The following is a 14,364-nucleotide window of genomic DNA, read 5'->3' as shown; positions in this document are numbered from 1 at the left end:
AGTTGAACAATATTTTTCCATAGTTTACATATGATTATTCATGATTTAATTATGGTTTTGAGATTGTGGGTTCTTGGGTAGGGTGAATGAAATAGGGAATTGTGAATTTCCCATACTTATGACTTTTGAAGTGGTTTTGACCTGATGAGTGGTGAGTTTACCACTCATTCGCACTCATTATTCATGCATATTATCTTGTTTTGACTGAATAAATGAGACAAAATCAATGGATAGATGCACTAATATCCACTCTTTACGGAAATAAAGTATAGGAAACCAAAAGATGTGGATGGGAGCTAAAAAATAATGAAAAGGGACCAAAGAAGAGTGCAGTTGAAAACCTGGAATACATCAACCTCAGTTACCGCAACTGTAGTCCTCTGTCCGCGGTTGCGGTCAGTCAAGACGGTCAAAGCAATATGGTCATAGCACACAACCGCGGTCGCATGGTCACAATCGTAGAGAACCATGCGCGATCACGGTTAAGCGGGAATGTGCCCAGGGGAAGATATGTAAAAGCACTTAGACGCATCCCAAGCCATATTTAAGCAAAAACCTTTTTCTCTTTAGGGGAAACTTAGCTTATAAGATATCTTGGAATCCAAGACTTGAAACCCTAATCTTGTGCAAGTGTGTAATTAATTTTGGAGGATCAGTTTCTTAGTTTCTTGTTGAAGAATGGGTTCTTTGAATAACCCAATGGTATCTCTCTCTTTGCTTTCTTCATGAGTAGCTAAATAATTTAGTCTTGGGATTATGTTGAATTAGTGTGTGATTGTGTGTGGGTATTGTTGTGTTTGCATGGATTTTAGTTGTTGAGTATGGGTTTCACCATTGCTTGAGCATATAAGTTAGGATTTGATGGGTGAAAACTCCAAATTTCTAAATGGGTTTAATGGGTGAAAGCTCCAAGTTCTTGAAACCCTTTGTCATCCTCGAAAAAAGGGACTTAGGTGAATATTAGATAACCTATAACATCCTCGAAAGAGGGTTATTGGGGAAAAGGCAATGGTCAATAACTAGTCCTATCGGTTACTACTCTTTGCAATCTTATAAATAAGTATTTAAGGATTGTAATCCATGTCAAGAGCATCATCTTAGAAATAGGGATGCTTGGTTAAGGTTTTGGGTGGTTGTACAAATTCCACACTTGTTAGGTGTTCGAAAGAGCCAATGAGTGAAATCATTAGGGTTTTATTGAAAGATTGACCTCAATGATCTTTGACCTAGCCTGTCCATTAATTAAAAACTAAATTCCTTACTAAACCAACACTATCCTATACGCTTCACCTCTAAGGATACATGATCCTAAGATTTCTCCAAACCTTGAATTCAATTTAAAGATATCGTTAACTAATTACTTGGTAAAGGTAGTAGTAAAAAAGGTTCCCAAACAAATCCCCCCATTTAATTATATATGTCTTTTTCTTTAGTATTCTAGATGAGTTTATAGTAATTGAAATACCCATAGGTCTGAAGTCTATAGCATTCACTCCTCGAGATTCGACCCCGATTAACATTGGGTTACTTGACAACGATCGTGTCACCTATCAATTATGGGAGTGAGTTGAGCTTAATCGTAATGATGTTGTTGCCAGGGAGTGAAATATAGATTTTGCTTATGTGGTATTATTCTTGCTTTGGAGCATCCGAAGTGGCACACTTTATTTTCCTTGTTATTTTTTAATCTTTTGTAGGTAATTCTAGCATCAACAGAACCATGAGTGAAGGCCCTAATCATGTGTAACCAACCTATGATACTTGGCGAGAGAGAAACTTAAATAATAGGGGTCATGCGAGTGAAAACTGTATCCGACTTTATCATGGTGATGGGACTTTTCATATGTCTAGTGTCATGCTTCATGTGTTTCAAGTAAAGGGGCTATACGGAGGCCAATCCCATGAAGATCCATATGTTTACTTGAGAAATTTTTTGGGAATTTGTACTCCATTCAACATTTCCCCTACTGCACAAGAAGACTATCAGCTTCTTCTCTTTCCATTCTCACTAACGGGTGAAGCATTGCTATGGCTCCGCACTCTTCCTTTGGCTTCACTTACTTCATGGAATGAACTCATAAAGGAGTTTTTATATAAATACTCATATGCATCCAAGGTGTGTGACTCAAGGGATGAAATTATGAATTTTAGGCAAAAGGACGGCGAGCCCCTACATGAAGTATGGGAGAAATTCCATAGAATGTTGACCAATTGCCCAAACCATGAGATTCTGTGGAAGACACTCTTCCAAATATTCTATCGGGGGCTAGATCCTTTGAACTGATCGGTGGTAAACAATGCGGCTAAAGGTCCTCTCTTGAACTTGCACTTTCATCCGGCTGCAAAATTATTGAGAGAACTGACTAACCACAATCAGGTAGGTTACACTTAATACACCCATATCTCAAATAGCCCTTCAACTAAACCCATGACTAATTGATACCAAATGAAGTGGGAAGAGAATTAAGAGCTAATCTTGGCAAAGATTCTTGCTTAACTTGAACTACTAACTAAGTACATCATGGATACTGACAGAGGTGGAACGAAGGATCTCCTTGCAAGAATTTTGAGTAAGGTTGAACGAATGGACGAATTGGTCTGCAAAGTAAAAATTGACTTTATTTCATTTTCCAAAAAGGTAGCCTCTCATTCGGCTTCCATAAAGAAATTGGAGAATCAAATGGGAAAAATCTCAGCGCGTCTTTATGCTAACCCTAAGGGTGACTCCACTAGTGGTAAAACCACAAATTTTAAAATCGAGGGACAAATTTTGACAATGCGTGCAGTGGATAAAAAACCAAAGGAGGAGCACTTGATAGGGTAATTCGGGGGGAAAGATGCCCAACACCAAACTAACGGAGAGGATGTCCCAAAATCTAATCGAAAAGTAGAAGAAAGAAGTGGAAAAAATTATTAAAAGGTTGATTGATGAAAGAAAATTTGATAAGTGGGGTCCAATGGACCTTTCTTGATGAGTTTATGCATGCCAACGTCGTGCCACAACGTTAACTACAGCGCTGTGTGGGAGATAACCCATAAATGCCACGAGGACCACTCATATCCTTTTTATATTTACTTTCTAGTATGAATGTTAGATTTTGCATATGAATAACTCATTAATGAGTGACACTAAGGAGAGCTTTGCATAAGCTTAGAAGGAAAGAAGCGTACATTTCAAGTGAGTAGAAAAGCTGAATAGGGAAAAACCAGGGGAGCAGACATGCCCTCTATTATTGCGATCATGGTCACCAGGCGCTATCGCGGTTACCCACCTGTCCGCGATTACGGTCAATCAGCTGCGGTTGAGAGAATAGAAACTAGTTGATTCAGCAGCTTCCTCCCTAATTTCCTCACACTCTCGCTCAATTTCTTGCATGCAGGAATGTTCTAATCTTAAGATAATTGGTGATGGTGCAGAGTCTGTAAAAAAATAGAGGCCTTTGATGGAGTTTCCAGAAACAACTTTATCTCTTTTTAGCTTTGATTATTCATGCGGTAGGGACACTGCAACCTTTTTGGTTGGGGGTGTTTCCTTATTAATTTCATTTGGGATTGTATTATTTATATTTCTATATGTTTTTTTGTTCTTTTGGGTAATTCTTCTTGCGATGTTTATTTGGGTTGTAATATTCTATCACTCTTATGGTGTTCACATTTGCATGGAATCACTATTTTGATTTAAGTTAGCTATTTCAACCTAAATTTATTTAGATGAGCTTTGCCTTCATGATTGGGTTTCTAAAAATAGGTGTAGGGGAAGTCTGAGTACCCGTGGCATCACAGCCTTAGAATGCAAGGAAAGTCTGAGTACCTATAGCATTGCTAACTTGGGGTTGCATTAAGATCTATTGGTGAAGTCTGAGTAACCATATAGTGGTTCGCCCATACTATGAACTTCAATGTGAGATGATAACTTGGACGGTTTCCTCGATTAGCAAATCACATGTGGTGCAGCCATAAAAGCAAACAATCCCCTCCGTCGAAAAACTTTGAAATATTCGAAGGCATGGGCGTGAGCAACTTTGTGAAAAAAAATTTCCCTCTACCTATGAATCCAAAAGTTGACTTTGGAAAAATAGTGAATACTTTATTTTTGTCTCGTGCGAGTAGAACAATTGAATCCCCTTGACGACATTCGTATGCCATATGTGTAAGGTTAATTGTCTCCATCTTATGTGTACTTGTACTATCTAGAACTTTCCTCCTTAGTCTTTCAAAGATAATGTTTGACTGTACTTGGTTGGTAAAATGATCATAGGCCATCTTGTGATTTTAGAAGTCCACTTTATCCTAAGGATCCTACCAATACATAAGATTTACCCCTAGTCACCCTCTTCGAGCCTTTGGACCTTTTTTTGGCAAACAGATTACAAGTCGTGACCCGTCTGTTCGTCCACTCTTAAACCCTATCCTCCTTAAACTTGAGAATACAAATTGAGGCTAAAATCCTAAGTTAGGGGTGGTGGAAAGAGAAAGAAGTATAGTTGGGCCAAGAAGTCTTAAGAAGGTTCCTACAATCTTGAGAAAGTGAAGCTTTTTTGGATTTGAATCAAGAAAATATCCCATAAAGAAAAGAAAGGCTTTATCTGGGTGCAAAAAATTATAGAAGAAAAGAAAAAGAGGAAAGTGGTAAAACCAAGAAAAAGCAAAGGTAAGCAAAATAGTTAAGTTAAAAGAAGTGGCAATAAGTTAGGCATGAAAAGAGTACGATATAGAAGTTCAAGGAGGGTGTAGCCTTATTTTCCTAAGTTGATCTCCTACCCTACCCTAAACCTACATTACAAGCTCATCAATCCCTTTGTAATTCCCTACCAAGTATAGTTATTGTAGTGGTGCTGGAAAATATGGGCAAGCCTATGGCATGGTACCTGTTGACGTGGAGAACTTCTTGAGAGATTGAGTAGTTGCACTTAAAATTCCTTGTTGCAGGATTGGTAGCTAGGTAGTGAATTTCTCCTTTCTTGTGAGGAGGTATGTAAACTAGTTGAGGTGGGAAATTTTGTCATCTTTCGCACAATGAGATAATCAGAAGTATTACATGTTTGAAGTCAGTATGTGAGTCATTTCTAGAGCATTAGTAGTTGTTACATGGTTGATCCTTGAAGTCTATTGCATTCTTCACTATTCTATTTTATGATGAAAGGAGTTGTTAAAATAATTTTTTCCCATGTGTAAAAATCTTTTTATAGTAGCAATCTAGTTTGATTCATCATGATCATTGGGTGACAGAATGAGGGCACACATATGAAATTGTCTCATATTAAAAGGTAGAGTTGCTTGAGGATAAACAAGGTTTTAAGTTGGGGTGTTGATGAGTGTTCAGTTTAACACTCATTTGCACTCATTATTCATGCACATTACCTTGTTTTGAATGAATAAATGACACAAAATCTATGGAAAGATGCACTAATATCCACTCTTTGTAGGAATAAAGTTGAGGAGACCAAAAAAATGTGGATGGGAGCTGAAAAATGATAAAAAGGGGGCAAAGAAAAGTGCAGCTAAAGACCTAGAATACATTAACCTCGATTACCGCAACCATGGTCGCGGTCAGTCAAGATGATCAAAGCAATGCGGTCTCAGCACACAACCGCAGTCGTATGGTCGTAGTCGCAGAGAGCTTTGCGCGATCACAATTAAGCGGGAATATGCCCAGGGAGAGATCTGTAAAAGTACTTAGATGCATCCCAAGCCATATTTAAGAAAAAACCCCTTTATCTTTAGGGGGAACTTAGCTCATAAGATTTCTTGGACTCCAAGAGTTGAAACCCTAATCTTGGGCAAGTGTGTAATTAATTCTGGAGGATCAATTTCTTAGTTTCTTATTGAATAATGGATGCTTTGAATGACCCATATGGTATCTCTCTCTTTACTTTCTTCATGAGTAGCTAAATAATTTAGTCTTGGGATTATCTTGAATTAGTGTGTGATTGTGTATGGGTATTGTTGTGTTTGCATGGATTTTAGTTGTTGAGTATGGGTTACACCATTTCTTGAGCTTATAAGTTGTGATTTGATAGGTGAAAGCTCCAAATTTCCAATTGGGTTTGATGAGTGAAATCTCCAAGCTCTTGAAATCCTTTGTCATCATCGAAAGAGGGACTCAGGTGAATATTAGATAACCCATAACATCCTCGAAAAAGGGTTATTGGGGGACAAAACAATGGTGAACAACTATGTCTATGGATTACTACACTGTGCAATCTTAGAAATAAGTGTTTAGGGATTGTAATTCATTTCAAGAGAATCATCCTAGAAATAGGGATGCTTGGTTGAGGTTTTGGGTGGTTGTACAAACTCCACACTTGTTAGGTACTCGAAAGATCCAATGAGTGAAATCGTTGGGGTTTTATTAAAAGATTGGTCTCAATGATCTTTAACCTAGCCTATCCATTAATTAACAACTAAATTCCTTACTAAACCAACACTATCCCATATGCTTCACCTCTAAGGTTACATGATCCCAAGATTCCTCCAAACCTTGAATTCAATTCAAAGATATCGTTTACTAATTACTTGCTAAAGGTAGTAGTAAAAAAGGTTTCCAAAGTAATCCCCCTATTTAATTATATATGTCTTTTTCTTTAGCATTCCGGATGACCTTAGAGTAATTGGAATACCCATAGGTCTAAAGTCTATAGCATTTACTCCTCGACATTCGATCCCGATTTACATTGGGTTACTTGACAACGACTGCCTCACCCTTCAATTATGGGAGTTGAGCGTTATCATGACTCCAACCCATGATGTGAAATTGGTTTTTAATTTTGATAAAGGTGGGAATTTGTGGAATTGAACTAGTCTTAAACTATTGTATGATATAAAGAGGTATTTGAAACACAATGGTCTGATTTAATGAATAAAGGGAGTTAGTATTTCCCCCACCTTATATTAATGAACAAAGGGAGTTGTTCTCCTTAAGTTAATGTAAATTATTTTGGCATGATTTTATTACCATTCAAGTGTAGTTGGTGTGACGACACCAACAATTTATGTCTTTATGTGGAATATGGTTCAATGAATGGGAATGTGTGATACTTGTTTTAATTGGGATCTCATAAGGATTGGGTAGAGGAGTCATGAAAGTGTAGGTGTTGCGTCTCTACACACACACAAGTGTACATGATTGTGCAAGTAATATTATGACTTACACAGTCAGATATCGTTCCTTCGAGGATTAATAAACTAGAAATTTATTCAATCTTTAGTTCAAGACAATTTAGTATTAAGTGTGTAATTGTATTAACATTAAGATGATTCTATAAATAAAATGCAATTTACTAAACAATAAATAATTAGTGATGACTAAAGCAAAGTAAGCAATGATTGTAATCAATAATGATGATGATTCCAGGGTTGAGGTATAATGAACAATCATACAATTATCTATTCTTTTCACAGTCTAATTGGTTATCGGGTTGATGGTTCGCAAGGTTTATTCCACAATCTTAGTCTCCCGACCTCAGATCTTCTATCTATTGAATGTTGTAACTACAACTCCCGCAGAATTACAACAAATCTTCTAGATTCATGAAGTTGTCTTCCTGCAAGTGAACCAAGCAAGGCTTCTAGGTATATCCCAATCCTAGATGCTAATTCAAACCCCTTATTTTATATAGAAATAAGAACCTTGTTCCCTAATTTCTTCGTTCTATCCTATGATTCTCCTTCCGGATTCATATAGATATATAAATTTATTCTAATGGTGTCCAATCATTAAAATAGTAAGCTCAAGAAATTAAGAACAACCCATAGGATAATCCAAAAAGAAACTATGAATAAGAATATTAAAAGAGTACTCATGTTCTTAGCCTCAACCCCAGAAAGGGGATGTTTAGCTACTCATATTTGAATTAACCATCCAAAATAAGTAACAAATCATATCCAAATCAATCCGTGAAATAAAGAAATTCAAAAGATTGTTTATGAACCCTAAAAGAGAGAAATTTCTATTTTTCCGCCGCTGCTCTGCTTGACAAAAAGTCCCCCACATTATCTTGGATTTTTCCTTTTATATCTGGGACAAAATAGTTAAAATATTCTCGATTTATCCACCTGGTGCGTCGTACCATACCTTCTATTGCAATTTTCCATTAAAATCTAAGAAATTGCAGAGCTCAACAACACCCCAAAAATTGTAAAATGCACCCTCACCGCGACGCGCCACTATCGCAGTGAGCCACTGTATTAGGACAATTGTGAAATAATTATCCTCTATGAAGCGCTAAACCTTCAAGTCACCAAATCTGATAAACAAAACTTCTCCGCGACGCGGTGGTTTCGTAAACCTTCACTGGAATTAGACCGTTGCTATTTTGGTTCTTATCGCGATGCAGAGTGTCTTCAAATGAGAACTTCTTCGTTCCAACTTCCCTTTTTAAGCTTAATTTCAGTCCCTTGCATTCCTTTACTACTTCCATATCCTCCTTGTATCCAATTATGCACAATTCTTTATGATTTTGATCCTGAAAGTACTAATTATATCCATTAGGCACAAAACAGAATAAAAGCTGAATTATACTTAAGAATTTATACAAATGTTCTTAAACTAATTTCAAATCTGGGTGCATATTGGTGCTTTGAACATATAAATATGCCCAAGATCACCCACACTTAAAACATTTTTCTTCCTTGAAAACATGAATTTAAAAACATAACTCCTTCCTGTTTTCATCACAATCTCAAAGTTATGTGGCCATGAGCACTTACACTTTGCAATAACGAATTCTTACATCATCTTGTCAAAACAATTTTTAACTCAAAAAACATTTTAGTACAAATTCTTCTCTCTTCAATAATGAATTTCTAGCATGTTGGCAAACTCAATTAAAGAAACACAATAAGTAATCTGGCTTTCATCCGCCTGCATTCTCACTAGAGGAAACTTCCCCATATTCACTCATATTGGTAATTATGCAACAATAGGGGATTATCAAATCAAATCGCTCACTCTCAATCAAAGAATTCGTACATGCTAGTGAACGAACCATAAGCTTTCCCTTAGTGTTCTACTCCACTAATAGTCAGATGATTGGGTGAAGGATCAACTAGGTCTTTTCCGGGTTATAATAAAGACTTAGGGACAGGTAGGTACTATTTATAGGAATAGTGACTATTTCTCCTAAGCATTTAATTACAAGAACTATCAAGTCACTCTATTTTCCAACAACAATTTATCCTTCTATTTCTCCCTATATTTTCATTTGTCAACACCTTTTTCAATTAGCTTATTTTCTCACACTAGGCTGGAAGTTTTAACATTTTCTTCCATATTCTTGTTATGCACCCCTATTATAGCTACCCTTAACTTAAGCTTAAAGGCCTTCATTAAAGTGCACTTATCCAACTGTACCAGGGCCAAAATAGGTTCATTATAACATTTTTATTTACTAAATCCCAATTAACCCAGCATCATGAAACATCAATAACCTCTATTTTAGGGGCATCAGCTGATTAGACTTCTCTTCTCATTTTCTCTATTAATCTTCTCTTAGTATTATATTAAAAATGGACAAGAGCTTATTTGGATCAAAGTACGATTCAGCAAAGAAAGGGTAAGGTTTCAGAACAGGCTACCAAAGAAAAAGGCTTAAGGCTCAATGGGGATAACTAAGATTATGCACCAAGGGAGGGATTTTAAAGTTATAAACAAGGTTGTCAAAGAATTGCCTACATCATGTCCTGCACCCAACGCCCTTTATTTTGCTTTGTAAACACACCGGGCAAGTTCTAGTCATTTCTATTCATGTAGAATATATACTAATCCTCACACTCACCATGCATGTACGGAATCAGGCAAAAGTTCCCAATCATGTTCTTTATTGAATTCAAAATTAAACCAACACATCAAATTTTATTTATCGAGATTGAATCCTCAGCACTTAAAATAAAAACACTCTTATGCTAGAATTAGTTTCAATTATTGCAAAAATGGCCCATTTTCACTCCTCTAAGATAGTGATTAGGTTCTCCTAAATTAATTTACTTTGTACAACCATTCCCCTTAAGACGGTCGTCATCCATCTATCATAAGGGATGGCAACTAACTATGACTATTTATTCCTAATTAACGAATAGGGAACAAACAAACATAACTACTTGAAACTAAACTTGCCAATGAGGGCAAAGATAACAATAACAGAATACTTTAAACTGAAGTAACATGCGATAAATGCCAAAGAGGGAAAATTACAATCCACAAAATCAAAGTTACTAACTATTACAGACCAATGTTCCGAATAGCTAATATTTTAAACCAACACAGAAAAATAGAAAAATAATATTATTCAGTCGAATAAAAAAAATGAAAATGCAAGAGAATAAGAACCCACCACCCCACACTTAAAATAAAGCACTGTCCCAGTGCTTCCAATTAAGCTTATGGGAGGGTGGCAGTATACTTTCTGATCAATCAAATGGGACTGTAGAAAACATATCCTCAGCAGCCATATCCCCATCATCGCCAACATCATCATCTTCATCATCATCAGATTACTCCTCTTCATCAAACTTCATGTCGGAATCCCTATGCATGTGTTATTCATCTGTGGGTATATCGTCATCAATAGGCTCCACAAAATCTGGGCCAATCTTCAACATGGTCCTAAAATGATGGCCAAGTGGATAATCGAGCTCTACAGCGTGGAGCTCCTCTGGTGTAGCAGGTCTACCTCCAGTCTACGACATCGTAATCATGAGATAGTATAGCCTACCTAGCACCTCATCAGTCCGTGTCTATCGCTCCATCATAGTCAAAATTGGGCCAGATTCCCCAGATGAGCTTCGAGCAGTAGTGATGTCCATAGGACGAGTGATCACCTCAGGTTTATAGTCAAGCTCTTCTTCATCCACCCTATGCCTTCTTAAAAATCTAGTCAAAAAACCATCAAATCCAAAGCTATAACCCACCTAGCTACGTGATTTCTTCACAGCAGAAAAAATTACACTTCCCACATTAATTTCCATATCAGCACACAAGAGGGCATAAATCAATCATACCCTATCTCGAGTCACCTCAGTCATATGCTTTCCTTGTATCAAGTATGACTACACTATACGACCCCATATTTGTGCTTCCTTGTTCATCTGAGAGTAGGGGAAATAAGAATGCAAACCTATAACTCGATACTTCATCCAACAGGCTGAAGATCGTCGACCATACAACAAATGCCTGATGTTTGCATAAGGAGGAGAAATAATAAACTGGCGCAAGACATTTGGATTCATTTCTGGGATACCCAACAACTCGTTAATATCAGCAGCTATAAATCTAATCACCTTCCCTCACACCTTTAACAAATGTTCAGAATGGCCCAATTGGCATAAAATTTTCTCACAAGATGAAAATTGTACTCAGTCAGCTGATGATAAATAAAATTCATATTCAGTGCCTCGATTCTCCATACCATAGACGTACACTCTCTTAGAAAGCTAGCCTGATCGATATAGACCTCCGGAATATACTTAGCATCAGTATGCTTAGTATACCACTATTTCTCATTCCTTCGTACAGCCTTGAAGACAAATTTTTGAACCTTCCCCCGCTGAAGTGGAGGGGCCCTAGGCACTCTAGTTAATTTCCCTTCAGATGGTCTGTTTCTCTTCCTCGCAAAAGCAGAAGGTCCTGCCTTTGCCTTTGCCTTTGCCTTGTTAGATTGTGATTCTATTATGCCTGCGCTTAAGAAAATGCAACCAACAAGCAAGAATATGAAACTGAAGATTAGATAATCTCTATGTGCATTACAGGTACCTTTGCACACCACACTTAGTTATTGGCCAAACACCTACATTCACAACTAAGGTACTTAGACTTCCCTTTTTGTAGGCCTTAATATCACAGAAATAGATAGCACATTCAAGGTACTCAGTCCCATTATACCTCTCCATTTCCTCAGCACAAAACATCATGTCGCATTTTACTAACTCAACTAATATTAGACAATAAGGGTATATACAATGTGGAATGAAATCACCCCTAACTTCCTACACGATTTCTCCTGACACCTTTCTATCCTCTCAACTAGCATAAAAATGTTTACCCCCTAATCCTAACTACAGATACCAGTCAATTTTGCTCTCAGTGATTCATAGTAATGATAAGTAGACTAAGACGTCACAAATTTGACAAAATATCAAAGGCAATGCGAATATGGACAAGTATTAGGAAAGGGAAAACAAAATTATGCATAAGAACACTAACAATACTCACAAAATATAACAAGAAAGGTAATAAATTAACAAATAAAAATGAACATATCTCAACAATTGAGAGAAGAATGAAAGAAAGTGAAAAAAATTTGAAGTTTTTAGGAGAGGGAGTGAGAAGGCGGCGCATATGGTAAACAAAATAGTTTAGGGATAGGGAGGTTGTATTTATAGAGGGACAGGCTGGGTTAGGGTAATTAAATTTTTATGTCCGAGTTAAGCCCTCTCCGCGATGTGGTAGGATTACTGAAACCTACTGGATAAGGCCAATTTCCATTTAACTTCCCACCATGACGCGCTAAAATTAACGTCCACACACTGTAAATTGACAATTTTCAATTGTCCATGTTTCATGTCGCGCTGGGAATCGCGCCTATCCACTGAAATTTGACAATTCTCAATTTACCTTTCTTCGCGTCACGGTGAAATTTTCATACCCTTACTAGAATTTGACAATTATCAAATTACCTAGTTCCACGTCGTGCTATTCATCAAACTTAGATTCCTTATGTAATTTTTTACCAATCTCTTACCCGAGTAAATCCCCACTTACACAAATCATTTTGCAAACCTGATTGTTTTCCTCAATTGTGGTAATCTCCTCATTTCCTTTGAAATTCCCTATAATCTCAAACGAAAACAACAAAAATTATAAGTAAAAATGGATTGCCTCCCACTCAGTGCCTTAGTTTTAGTCGTGGTACGACTCATTTTTTTGTATTTTTCTTTTCTTTTTGATTTTACAAGCTAAAAATTAAACTACCTATTACAATACATGTGTGGATTGCCTCCCACATAGCGCCTTATTTTACGTCGTGGCATGACTCAGCTCATCATCACTCATCAGCAAAAATAATAGATTCCTTGTGTTTGTCCAAATGATCCGCCCAATAATGCTTTACACGTTGTCCATTCACAAGGAACTTCTTTGTCTTCTCTTTATTCCACAACTCCACAGCTCCATGGGGTGTCATGCGCACCACTTTAAAAGGTCTAGACCATTTCGATCGTAATTTATCCAAAAAAAACTTAAGCTATGAATTAAACAACAATACAAGTTGCCCGGGTTCAAATTCCCTAACTAGAATGTGCTTGTCATGCATTTTTGGTCTTCTCCTTGTAAAGCTTGTCATTTTTATATGCGTGGAGTCTAAACTCATCAAGTTCATTCAATTGCAATAACCTTCTTTCAGCCGCGGTAGTTATCTAAAAATTTAGCTTTTTTACAGCCCAATATGCTTAGTGTTCCATCTCTACAGAAAGATGACAAGCCTTACCATACACTAAGCAATATGGAGATGTCCCAATGGGCATTTTATACGTTGTTCAATATACCCACAGTGCGTTATCCATCTTCTCCGCCCAATCCTTTCTCTTCCTATTCACGATCTTCTGAAGTATTTGCTTAATCTCCCGATTGGATACCTCAACTTGTCCACACATTTGAGGATGGTATGCAGTGGCCACCTTATGCCAAACACCATATTTATCAAGAAGATTCTTGAACCATTTGTTGATAAAGTGCATACCTCCATCACTAATTATTGCTCTTGGTATACCAAATCTGGAAAATATATTCTTCTTCACAAACCTCATCACCACTCTTGCATCATTGCAACAAGAATGTACAAATTACCTTTTGAAGGTAGGAAGGGGCCCATGAAATCAATCCTCCAAACATCAAAGACTTCTACTTCTAAAATATTATTCAGGGGCATCTCATGACGCCTAGTTATAGTACCCAACCTTTGGTATTGATCACAACTCTTTACAAATACCACTGTATCTCTAAATAGAGTCCGCCAAAAAAAACTTGATAGCAACACTTTTCTCACAGTTCTTTCACCCCCATGATGTCCACCATATGGAGAAGAGTGGCAATACTGTAACACTTTTAAAAATTTAGCCTCTGGGATACACCTACGAATCACTCCATCTGGACCCTGCTTGAAAAGGTACAGTTCATCCCAAATGTAAGCACAAGAATTATGTAGTAATTTCTTTCTTTGTTGTGAGGTGATTTCGAGAGGATATACCCCATAAACTATCAGGTTTAAAATGTCAGCATACCATGGAAACTCCACTGTGTCTAATAACAACAACTTCTCATCAGGAAAGTCTTCCTTAATACTCTGAAAGTCATCTACAATATGTTTTCTA

General features: G+C 37.0%; 1 non-coding gene across 1 annotated transcript; it reads right to left on the bottom strand.

The window, feature by feature from the left end:
* Positions 1-2,122: 2,122 nt before the first annotated feature.
* LOC124889134 lies at positions 2,123-2,229 on the bottom strand. Its single transcript, XR_007047748.1, has one exon. It is a non-coding gene; the product is annotated as a small nucleolar RNA R71 (small nucleolar RNA).
* Positions 2,230-14,364: the final 12,135 nt, after the last annotated feature.

This window comes from Capsicum annuum, chromosome 11 (genome assembly GCF_002878395.1).
Source record: "Capsicum annuum cultivar UCD-10X-F1 chromosome 11, UCD10Xv1.1, whole genome shotgun sequence".
Lineage (NCBI taxonomy): Eukaryota > Viridiplantae > Streptophyta > Magnoliopsida > Solanales > Solanaceae > Capsicum > Capsicum annuum.
Note: the sequence above shows the minus strand (reverse complement) of the source record. Positions and strands in the feature narration are given on the sequence as shown.